Source organism: Aegilops tauschii, chromosome 4 (genome assembly GCF_002575655.3).
Source record: "Aegilops tauschii subsp. strangulata cultivar AL8/78 chromosome 4, Aet v6.0, whole genome shotgun sequence".
NCBI lineage: Eukaryota > Viridiplantae > Streptophyta > Magnoliopsida > Poales > Poaceae > Aegilops > Aegilops tauschii.
Genome location: NC_053038.3, coordinates 470,999,768 through 471,010,777, shown reverse-complemented (window position 1 = coordinate 471,010,777; position 11,010 = coordinate 470,999,768). Strand labels below are relative to the sequence as shown.

Here is an 11,010-nt window from a genome sequence, read left to right as displayed (position 1 = left end):
TAGAAATTGCAATCGATAAAATAGCATTCCTTGCACAAGATGCAATGGTAATTCTACTAGTTACATGATCCACATGATGTGGGATCAAATCCTTGTTGATTTGTCTTCTATGAGATTATTATTTAAAATTTTACTCTCTTCCATGTGGGACCTAGTCGATGATAAAATTTTGAAAAAATCTAGCTGGATGGAAGGGTCGGATTAGCAACTAGTGGATTGCATAGGAGTGCTCTTTCCATTGAACTGCGCTAAGCACTGCACAAAATAAGTTGGGCCTGGCAAAGAAGATCATCCATGGACCCGTAGAGGCGTGTGCTTGAATGTGCCGGCCCCGAATGCCTTGATACCGAGGAAGCTATGAAGACTAGTATACTTTATCATGATGATCATAATAAAAAAACTTGTGGAAAATTACTATGCATTTCAATTATTTTAACTCAAGAATTTTTAGTGATCCAAAGATAAGAAGATGTACATGGTACTCTCTATAAGGGTTAAACTCCATTATACTTCAAAACTCTTTATCTTTTCTCATCCTACGCACTCCATGGCGAATATGGATTAATCTTGGGATGCAGATATATAAAAAATGTATCTATTTATTTCAAATTTAATTATGTATTGTTATTTTCCATGTTATCTAATGGATTCTTATCATTTTGGGGACTAACCAACTAATAAATGTTGAAAGCAAAATTCTATTTGTGGTGTTATTATTTACAAGTCCTATTGTTGGTACCAACTGTCCAAGTACATGATTTTTTAGCTAGCAATTATTTTCCCTTAAATAGATGCCTTGAGGTTACCAATCTGCGAGAGGAAATCACAATGAATCTTGTCCCTTGAATATCACTTAAATAAAAAAAATTACGCCACCCTCTCCCCAACTACTTAGTGTGGTTGTCATTGAGAGTAGGCTGCATAGTTATAAATAACGAATTAGTAGACAATAATATATAAAGTATTTTTGCATTTCCAAAACAAATAAAACAATGTTTTGAAACAATAATTAAATATGTATGGAGTGTTTTTCTTATATAACCGGGGTTCATATTTTCACTAGTAGCATATCTCAAGAACATAATGTTACAAAACAATTAGCATAGGCGTGCGATTTAATCAAGACATGCATTCATCTAGATAATCATAAAAATAATTGCATTTCACTTCATATAGGCGGTTGATGTCTATCACACAACCTTACTTCTCGTAGACCTTTGTTAGACACCAATAATGGAGGTTTCTAGGACAACTACGTTTTCCCCTTAAGTAGATTACCTAAGGTTTATCGAATCAGGAGGAGGTAGTGGCAATAAATCTTCTCCCATGACCAAGACTCAAATCAAAAAATAAAAACAAACAAACTTGTGTACCAAACAATTCTAGTGTGGTTGACAAGCATGCTAGTTTTTATAGTTGCCACAAGCTAGGAGAGGATAGTGATACGTAAAGCATTTTTTATATTTGAAAATATGATAATTGAAAATAAAAAACAAGAAAGTATAGTTTTCCAGGTTTTCTTATGTTGGAAATCGGACTCAGGTTCATAAGCTCCCTAGTAGCTTCCTTCATTAACTGGATGGCACATAAAAAAGCATAGGTATGTGAATTAATCAACCCTCACAATCATGCATGTTACACATGGGTTCGCTAATTTATATAGTCAGTAGGTTCGTAAATCCGATAGATCAACACATGTTTAATTTAATTGCCAATACCCCACGTAAGATGAACAAAATCGCATATAGCCTATCTATTAAATTTGTACAAAAAACAAATCATTGCATAGAACATGATGACATATACTCCCTTCACGTTTAAGGACCCGATTCAACTCCCCAACCAAGGTACATGATGAGTTATGGAATAAATTATGTAGTGGTGGAATAAATTACGTAGTTTGCAAAAGTACTCAATTAGTGTGCTTGTTTTCTTAAAATGTTGCTTTTACTGACATTAATTTGCATTAACTACAATGCATACATGTGTGACCACTAAGTGAGTAGGAACTTTTACATGCATTGGTGAGTTTTCTTTTAATCCTTCATGCAACAATATAATGCACCTTGAAATCCAAAAAATAATCAAGAACAATAGAAACGAGACTAACGAAAAACAAAAACAAAGAAAAATGATAACAAAATAGAGTAGACTCACAGAAGGAAGATTCGGTGTGCATCTATAAATCAATCTTTAAACCAAGATAACAACATCGTATGGAATTTCTCAAACCATAACAAAAGATGCACCACAAAAGATACATATAGCATTCTAATCATGTTTGACCCCTCATACAATCTAGAAAGTAATGCACAATTGAAAGAGGTGGCTACATAGCTACTACTAGGCGTCCATAGTCTAGGTAGTGGACTACTCACACCTGCCACGGTGGATTTCCCCCTCGGACGGGGTGTTAAAAAACCAGTCTGCTCTCTGATTTTTCGATGTTTAAAAAATATCCCTCTTTGGTGTTGGCAAATATTCTATAAAATTTGTGGTGAAAGTATTTATAAAAACGAGGGTTGCGGCCAAAGAGTATACCGAGAAAACCTAGATGGGGTTCGCACCTTAGCTGTGAACCCGCGGATAGGTGCGTTGGTATGCCCCCCTCCCACTGGGTGCCGCTTTTCATGTGTTCATGGTCTTTCCTGGGACTTCCCTCTAGATTTTCTTGGATTTATGTAGTTTAGGTGTTGTGAATTTTCTCGAGTATTTTCTTAAATATGTAAAAAAACCAAGAAAATCATGTGACGATTTTTTGAAGGATCCGGAAGCCACATAAAAGGACACCTAAAGGAGGCCTCCTTGTGGTCGTGCAACTAGTTGGGCGTACGCCAGCTAGGCCGTGGGCCCCACCTTTTGGCCCTTTCTAGCGCCCTTTAGTCGAGGGTTTCATCTCCCACAACACAGTCTCCACTTATTTATTTCCAAAAAAATGATCCCTTATAACATCCTGATTTTCGCATGCTCAACTTCTTCTAAAACAAAGAAGCTTAAAGTCCATTAGAACTTATTATTTTCAAAAATGAATCAACATTTCTGGTTTAATGTAAATAAGCTAGAGGGGAGTTAAAGATCTCATATATTCTTATTTGGGTTTTATCTTTAATATAATTATTGGATTCAAAATGTTCTAAACAGTTTTCATACTTTTTCGCGAGCCTGACTGTCTTTTGGATTTATTATTTCCAGGATTTATTCAATTCAAAAATCATTCTTCATCTCCTCTTTTCTCTTAGTTTTGAGTAGTTTCATTTTTATGCTCTTTCCTATTGACCCATATATATCTTCTATCTCCGTGTAAACTATATGTCGCCTACTATGCAAACATCGCCCGCTTAGTAGCACTCCTGAAACTTTTCTGTGTGGTTCAGTTCTTACGACAGTTGATTTAGTTTTTCTTGGTGATGTGGTATTTTCCGTGCAGGAGGTTAGCCCCCCCCCCCCCTTTGTTTTATCTTCTGGTTTTATTTTTTCCTTTATCCATGTTTTTCACGTTTTCCCTTTTATTTTTTTCCTATGTTCTTTTTCTTTTTCCTATTTTTTTGTCTTTTTTTCTTTCCTTTTTTTGGTTTTTATTTTCCCTTCTCCCTTACCGTTTTTTATAATTATTTTGGTATACATGATGACACTGTTTGATACACAATGAACATTTTTAAACACATGATGAATATATTTGTAATTATTGATTAGGAGTTCTTTTATCTGATAGGTAAAATACATGAAGAATGGTTTTTATGAGCTACATGAACACTTTTATTGAACATGTGGACATTTTATTTTTTAAACACGAGCATTTATTTTGACGGACGTGAACATTTTTTAGAATAGGTCAATGCTTATTTTCATACATGGGAAGTTTGTATGAAAGTACATGATTTTTATAGAAGTACATGAACATTTATTTTGATATGCATGAACATATTTGTTTATAAATACATGAATGTTAAATTATGTGTTTTGTTCCATATGTAAGTGGTGTTAGGTAATGAATATCTAAGTGCAATAAATATTGTGGTATAAACAGATCATAATTTGCAAGATTTGTTCGGAACTGTGAGATTTTTCATTCTACTAGATAATTATCTATGTGTTGCAACGGAAGGATACACATTAGAACAGATTAGCCTATGATTTATCTGTCCATATTAGTGTAATTATCTAAATATATAAGATTTACTTTCTTTACCCTGATTTGGTAGGCATTTTTGGTTTACTATAGAGCACAAAATTTCATTTCGTATTGAACATATAAATTCTGGTAGAGTACCCGCCATTCTGGAGGCTTTGCATCGCGAGGTGGTTTTGCTTCGTTCGATCTGCCTCGCTGGCGCACTTCTACCCCGCTGTTAAAAATCCAACCACCCATTCATCTACACGTCATGCTTTCATGTGCCGTTGGATTACAGGCCGGCCTTCTTTTCTCATGGGTCCAGTTTTACAGCGTGTCTCGCCCTTATCCTGCGTGCGAAAAGACCAGCTCTCACGGTGAAACCCTAGACCAATCGGCCGCCCCTTCGAGCCACCAATCGCTCGCCCCTCGAGGCCCGCGCCCCTCTTCCCATTCTCTCCATCACCTACACCGCCTCTTCCTCTCCTCCTCTACAACAGTGCGTGGTCGCCACCGCCGCTCGTCTCTTTCTTCGCGCCCTTTCTCCTTCAAGGCTCCTCTCTCGCGTCCGTCCCGGTGGTGGCGACCTACAGGCGAAGGGCAGTGGCGGCGGCGGCGTTTGATTCGATGCAGCGCCATGGGTCAATCATTGCAGGAGAGAGAGATGAGAGGGAGAGAGAGAGAAGAAAGGAGAGGAGGGAGAAAGAGAGAGGAAAGAGGATGGAGGTGCATCGGCTGATGGGACAGGGTCACACGCCGGCGAGTCGGGTGAGATCTGGCGGTTGGCGGCGGCTCGATCCGCTCCTGGATCGGGAGCTGCGAGGAGTCCCTGTAGGAGAGAGAGGGTGAGAGGGAGAGAGAGAAGGAAGGGGAGGAGGGAGAAAGAGAGAGGAAGGAGGAGATGGAGGTGCGTTGGTTGATGGGACAACTAGGTTTCCTTCCTCCTCCTCCCTTTTGGTTGCAGTTCCTTGCCGAGCTCCTCCTTCTAATTCATGTCCTCCTGATTCAATTTTTTCAGGCATCTAGGTTTGGGTGGGGTTGGATTCCTACAACAATGGAGGCACCGGCCAACAGCTACATGTTCCTCGGATTTTGCAACCAAGTGTCGAGTTGTGTTGTTGTACCAAAGATACTGTATAAAGATGTGCCATGTTGTTCCTCGCCAGGCGAGCTCACACCTTGTCCCCTCAGTATATCCCTTATTTTCTTTTTGAAATTTGAGCTATACTTTGGTCCGATCTGTTATATGAGGCAGTCTACACACTACCTGAAGATGGTCTACCGGTAACTGTGTGGTGCATGGCTTACCAGATTATATCTGCAGCCAATTACCAGAGTTTTTCTGTGGTTTTTGCACATGCTCTAACCAGTGAGGGTGCCTGAGATCCAACAAAGGCCTCTGGAGTGACTCCTTAATTATGAAAGTAGTTCTTTAATTCTGAATCTGCTTGTGTTGTATTACTGTATCATATCTTTATGGTACAACTGATATTCTACATCTGCTTATGAACTTATTTCTTATTGCAGATCATAAATAGCATAGAATCGTCTGCACTAAGGGATATCGTGCAAGTATCTGATATAAAGAAAGCAATTACAGGCTCCATAAGATTGTGTGCGCTCAAGGCAAGATTATGAAATATCTGATCCGTGAGCTCTCATTTGCGCTGTCCCGGCTTCTTTCAGCCGTCAGATGATCGATTTCTTCCAATGGATAAAGCTACTGAGTCCAATAAAAGTTATAACCTTGCTGGAAATGTATAGGGGCAGTATAACACATGGCAACATTAATCGATGAATAGAGTTTTGCCTGAGCCAGGTATTCCTCTCTTTGTATTTTTTTATACCAGATATTACATGTGCTACCTGTGATGGCAAGGTTAAATTTGGTACTATCCCGATCGAAGGTACATGTCCTTAGTGATTTACTCTGCTTCCTGGACTTGAACTCTTATCTTATATTATCTTATATTTATGAGAGTGCTCATATTTACATCTACATGGTCTCTTCAAAGCAAAAAGGCCTTACCGCTCCCTTCTAAGCCCATTTATTTATTGATAAGTGCCGCAGTTTTTGTATCTATTTCAGTTATTTGTATTATTTGTGTCACAATGCCTTTTCTTCATATGCATAACATTTTGCATAATTTCCTTCATTATGTCTGTAATGCAAGTGTTTGCGCTCTTTTATTCATTTTGTATTAGGCAATGCGCATTGTAGCAGAATTGATCTATCCCAATGTTTGCGCTCTTTTGCAAGTATTGTTTCTGCACTAAAGAAAGAAATATTTGCTCATAAACTTGGGTCTTTGGTACTATTCTGTAAAAGTAGATAACTGATTTTAGGGGCTACGCACATTTAGTGTTCTTGCTCCTTTCCGAGTCCAAAAAAGCTCATTTTCCACATGTCTAAATTTTCGATAAACATGCGAAAATTGGTTTGCTCCCTTTCCTCACTAGAAGCATATGGTATGGTTTGTTGTGTATCGTCGAAATAATTTTGGTTGATGACGATATCCTGTCACTCACTCAGCCGGTCTGATTGTTTGCACTGATACTCTCTTGGGTTTCACCCATTTTGTTAATATTTGAGCCATGATACATCCCTCTTGATCTTCTCTAGAAAGGAATTCAGTCTGTGAAGATTTTAATAGGTGTTCAGGTCGTTATCGAGGTTAATTAGAAATGGATACCATCAAAGGTTTATAGTTCAGTAATTACTTTAAAATTTTATTTATGGTGTAGAAACAACAGAATTGTTCAGGTGTAAAACTTTTGCTCAATGGCTGAACCTGAAGAAATGCTACTCGTACTATTGTTCATCAGAGTCAGAGACCATGCATTTTGGTTCAATTTCCTTATATGCGTTTGAGTTACTTTCTCACCACCTGACTTAATCGTAACAACTATACATATACAACTATGCATATACAGTTAGAGGTATGCTACTCCAAACATATGTTCATTTTTGGTTTAGATTTTGTAGATTGAACTAACGCGATACGAAAATTATCCGTCACCCCAAAGGTTCCTCCCTGTTGGTTTCGGGATTAGTATTTTGATCTCTGTTTGAAAAAGGACAAGAACAGACTCACTAAAACCATCAGGTTCCTCCCTGTTGGTTTCAACATCAGTATTTTGATCTCTGTTTGAAAACTATTAGAAAAGGACAGATAAGAACACGTTTTTTTGGTGTGCAAGAGAGTAGTCATAGTTAGAAGATTAGATTCTTCATGTCTTACATATATCTTCTTCTGTAAACAATGTTCCATAATTTCTGGATTTGTTGTAGGTTCAAAGATGAAAATCTACCTGATATATTGTTCTTGGGATTAAGTATTGTAGCGATATATCCGAGAATTTGAATGACCTATCTGCTACCAGGTTGCTATACTTACCACAAATTGAATATTTTGTGTGCTTATGCTCTTACTGCAGCTACATATTGCATTGTACATACATACAAATTATTGATCTTATTTTCAAATATTATTCCTCAGTGTTAAGCTGCAGGCTGAGTTCCGATTGTTCTTTTGCCAGAAACAGGTAATGCCATAGCCGAAGCACAGTAGAGTACAAATTTCACAAAGAAGGTCATGTAATATTTTGCTTAGGTTCATTCAAATATCTAGAGTTGACATGCATATGTCGCTTTCATGTGCACATGTTGTTAGTTTTGTATCTGCAACTAGCTCTATAATTTGTTAAGTGGTTGTTGCACTTGCTTCTTTGTACACTTGTGTAAAATGTTTTGTTTTCAATATATCCCATTGAGCAAATAAAAGTTGTCTTTATTTTGTGTTTGCTTCGCTTCTCTAAAGTTTTGTTACTGTTGCAGGAGAGACGTGAGGGTTAGTTGCATTCATGTTGCTCCATTGCTTGAGATGGATCCATTTGATTGAGGTATGTTCCTGCCCTTTTGTCCCACATCGTTCTTTTTTCCTTTCTAATTTGCAACACACCATCATATCTACCGGTAGGTGCCATTCTTCTTGTCTTTGCATGCCGGTTTGTATGTCTGGGTTGCTGAGCAGATTATTGGCACATAGGATGCACAACTGTACTATTACTGATTATACATGTACATAAGAAAATGAGAAAGGTCCACTAAATAATCACGGCGCGAGGGCGATTGACGCAGCTGAATAATTGAATTACCCGACTACATAATGTTCACCACTTGAGAGTTCCTTCCCTTGTTTCTAATCAATCTACATAGATACTTCTTCATTAAGCTTTTGTGCACCATCGGAATTCATCTTTGGCTGCTCTGTTTCCCCTCGACGTCGATTTCATTTATATATGGCATTCGCTTAGCTATTAGCTTACAGCATGCATGGCCTCTGTATTTTATTTCTATTTGACATGCGACCATTCTCCTTCTTATTTCTTTTCATCATTTATAGGTGCCATGCTGGAAAGAGAATATCTTTGTGTTTGTGTTACAGAAAGCATGGCTGGCCTCTGTATTTATTTTTTAAGGTTGGCACACTACTTCTGTTAACCTGTAAGAAAATCTCTACTATAAAAGGAGCTAGGCTACCCGCCATTCTGGGGCCTCTCCCGTGCGCACACATATTGGCCATCTGATTAGAGGTTGGATGATTTTTCACCGTTGGATTTTACTGTTTGATGTAAAGTTTAGTTACCACAATGTTTTTTTATCAAGTGCCTGTTACTCGACCCATATGATCCTTGGCCCACGAGGCAGCGAAGGGTTGGTCAGCCCAGTCCGCGACCAAAACGCTCGGAGTGAAAACCCTAGACCAGGAGCGGTAAAAAAGAGACCCCCTCCTCCTCGTTCCTTCCACCCCTCGATGCAGGTTCGGAACCAATTTCTCAAAAACGAATGAGTTCAGAAAGATTGTAGTGAACCAAAAGGACTTAGACATCATCAGTCAACCCTTGTTGAATTTGCTAGATTGATTTTGCCTTGCTTGTATATTCTTGATATATAGTGCAATGTTTGATAGTTTGTCATGTAATCGTGTTGATTTTGCTGAACTAAGCCTCTCTTATAGAACATGTTGTTCCATGTTGCAGCAATGATCTTTCTACACATGAATAGTTTATATTTCTTCTAAATGGCAGTGCACGCCGCAGTAGCCAGGACAAACTACATCAATGGTGATTAGGAACTAAATCGACAAGCATCGATATTTTTGTTAGGAAGGTAACACATCTTCCTATACTATATGTTAGTGTGATTCTATTGCTTTCTAAACCCAATCTATGTTGCTTCATCTCACGGACGAGGGATTGGCTACAGGTGCGCTAGGAGCCTAGGAGTGGAACATGACTTCCTCGAATCTAGCCGAGGTGTTCCTCTCTCTTTGCTTTTACTTCCTCCATTCACACTTACTTATATGGCTCTGTTCTGTTTGTGATGTTCTCTGCTTGGTTTGGCTTCCCTTGATTGATGCTAATTATTCTGCGCATTTTCCTATGGAAGCTGCATTTTATTCGCTTTTTCGTATTGTGAATGCTTTGTAGATTGACATTATTGAGTAGGCTTCCTGATTAGGAATCATGTAACTAATTAGCCTTGGTACCCCAACCCAATATATTCCGTTAATCAGTTGTTAACATGGATACACCGAGCCAAATTATTTATGCTAGATAGGTTTGTGTATTTTTTTATGATAGTTAGATTCAAGCTTTGCCTGTTGTACTTTGTTTTACCTGTTGTACTTTGGTTAGCAGATAAAATGTGATGTTGTCCTGTTGAGATTAAACGGATGACTAGGGAAGCGTCACACTATCAGACGAAGTGCGTGTTACATCAAACAAAATCCATAATCGAGCTACATTGGACCCTACTGCTTTAATCACTATCTGTGATATCAAATAGACTCTTCTGGAAATTCATGATGTTGTGGTTGCGCTTCAAAGCGTGACTAGCGTGGCATGTCTCATTGCAGAAGAAAGGCATATGATCCAGACTCAGATTCAAGCTGCATTGAGGGTTATGTTGGAGACATGGATGATGGCTTAAACCACTATGTGCGATTGTAGGCTGCGGCGGAGACAGGCCCCAGGCAGCCCGAGTGGATGCCTGGGGTATAAGGCTGATTCCCTTTGTATACTGTAGAGAGCACTGCAGTGCTGGAAGGCTTCCTAGGCCGGCCGGGGGTGTGGCTGAATCCTGGCGCCGCCACTGACCATAAGCATGCCTGCTTAGACGACGAAATTATGTTCGATACTGCTCGGACAAGTAGCGATGACTCTACTTAATACCACCACCTTCTCGCGTCTTGGTCCTTGCTGCGAGAAAGACAATGCATCTCTGGCCTTTGCTAATATAGCTTACTTTTATAAAGCCAATGTATGACATTATCAAGTGATCTGAATATCTTCTTTTAAGCTACCAAGTACCATGTAATGGAACATAAATATCTATTAAGTTAGTTCTAAATCAATCTCATATGCATTGTTTGAATACTCCACTTGCTCTCACTTTTTGTGCCATGGGTATTCCTTAATTTTTCATATGAAAGGTTTAGAATTATTACACACAGTGCTTGCTAAAACTCGAAGTTACTAACAAATGCAAAGATTTCTGTTATAAAAGGTTTAGAATCATTACCCTTGATGCTTGAATTTGGACCTTGCACCTTACTTGGGTAAACATAGAGCCAAATGGCACATTGTTCAAATACACGTTCAAAACACTTCTAGTTTGACATGGTCTCTATCCTTGATCAAACATAAAGTTACTAAAAAAAGGCAAATATTTTCAATGCGGACATGGTTTCAAATGGGTCTCTACGCCATTTGGCGCACCAGGTCATCTAGTCTGAATAAAAGGTGAGGCTACTGATGGGTTTTCGTGAAAAACCGATGGAAAACCCCAGAGATACGAGGAAAAAATCGAGGTGGAAGACGAGAGGGGGGAGAAA

The 11,010-nt window shown here is 38.7% G+C and overlaps 1 long non-coding RNA gene across 17 annotated transcripts; it reads left to right on the top strand.

The window, feature by feature from the left end:
• Nucleotides 1-4,485: 4,485 nt before the first annotated feature.
• Nucleotides 4,486-10,552, top strand: LOC109739872 (uncharacterized). Of its 17 annotated transcripts, none has more exons than XR_012182481.1 (10): nucleotides 4,486-5,043; nucleotides 5,130-5,277; nucleotides 5,639-5,930; nucleotides 7,404-7,495; nucleotides 7,612-7,657; nucleotides 7,950-8,014; nucleotides 8,518-8,593; nucleotides 9,203-9,284; nucleotides 9,381-9,430; nucleotides 9,815-10,552. It is a non-coding gene; the product is annotated as an uncharacterized lncRNA (long non-coding RNA). The 17 variants fall into 17 exon arrangements; XR_012182491.1 differs by having other exon boundaries at nucleotides 4,488-5,018; nucleotides 5,130-5,301; nucleotides 8,518-8,707; XR_012182485.1 differs by having other exon boundaries at nucleotides 4,488-5,043; nucleotides 5,130-5,301; nucleotides 8,518-8,707.
• The last annotated feature ends 458 nt before the right edge of the window (nucleotides 10,553-11,010 follow it).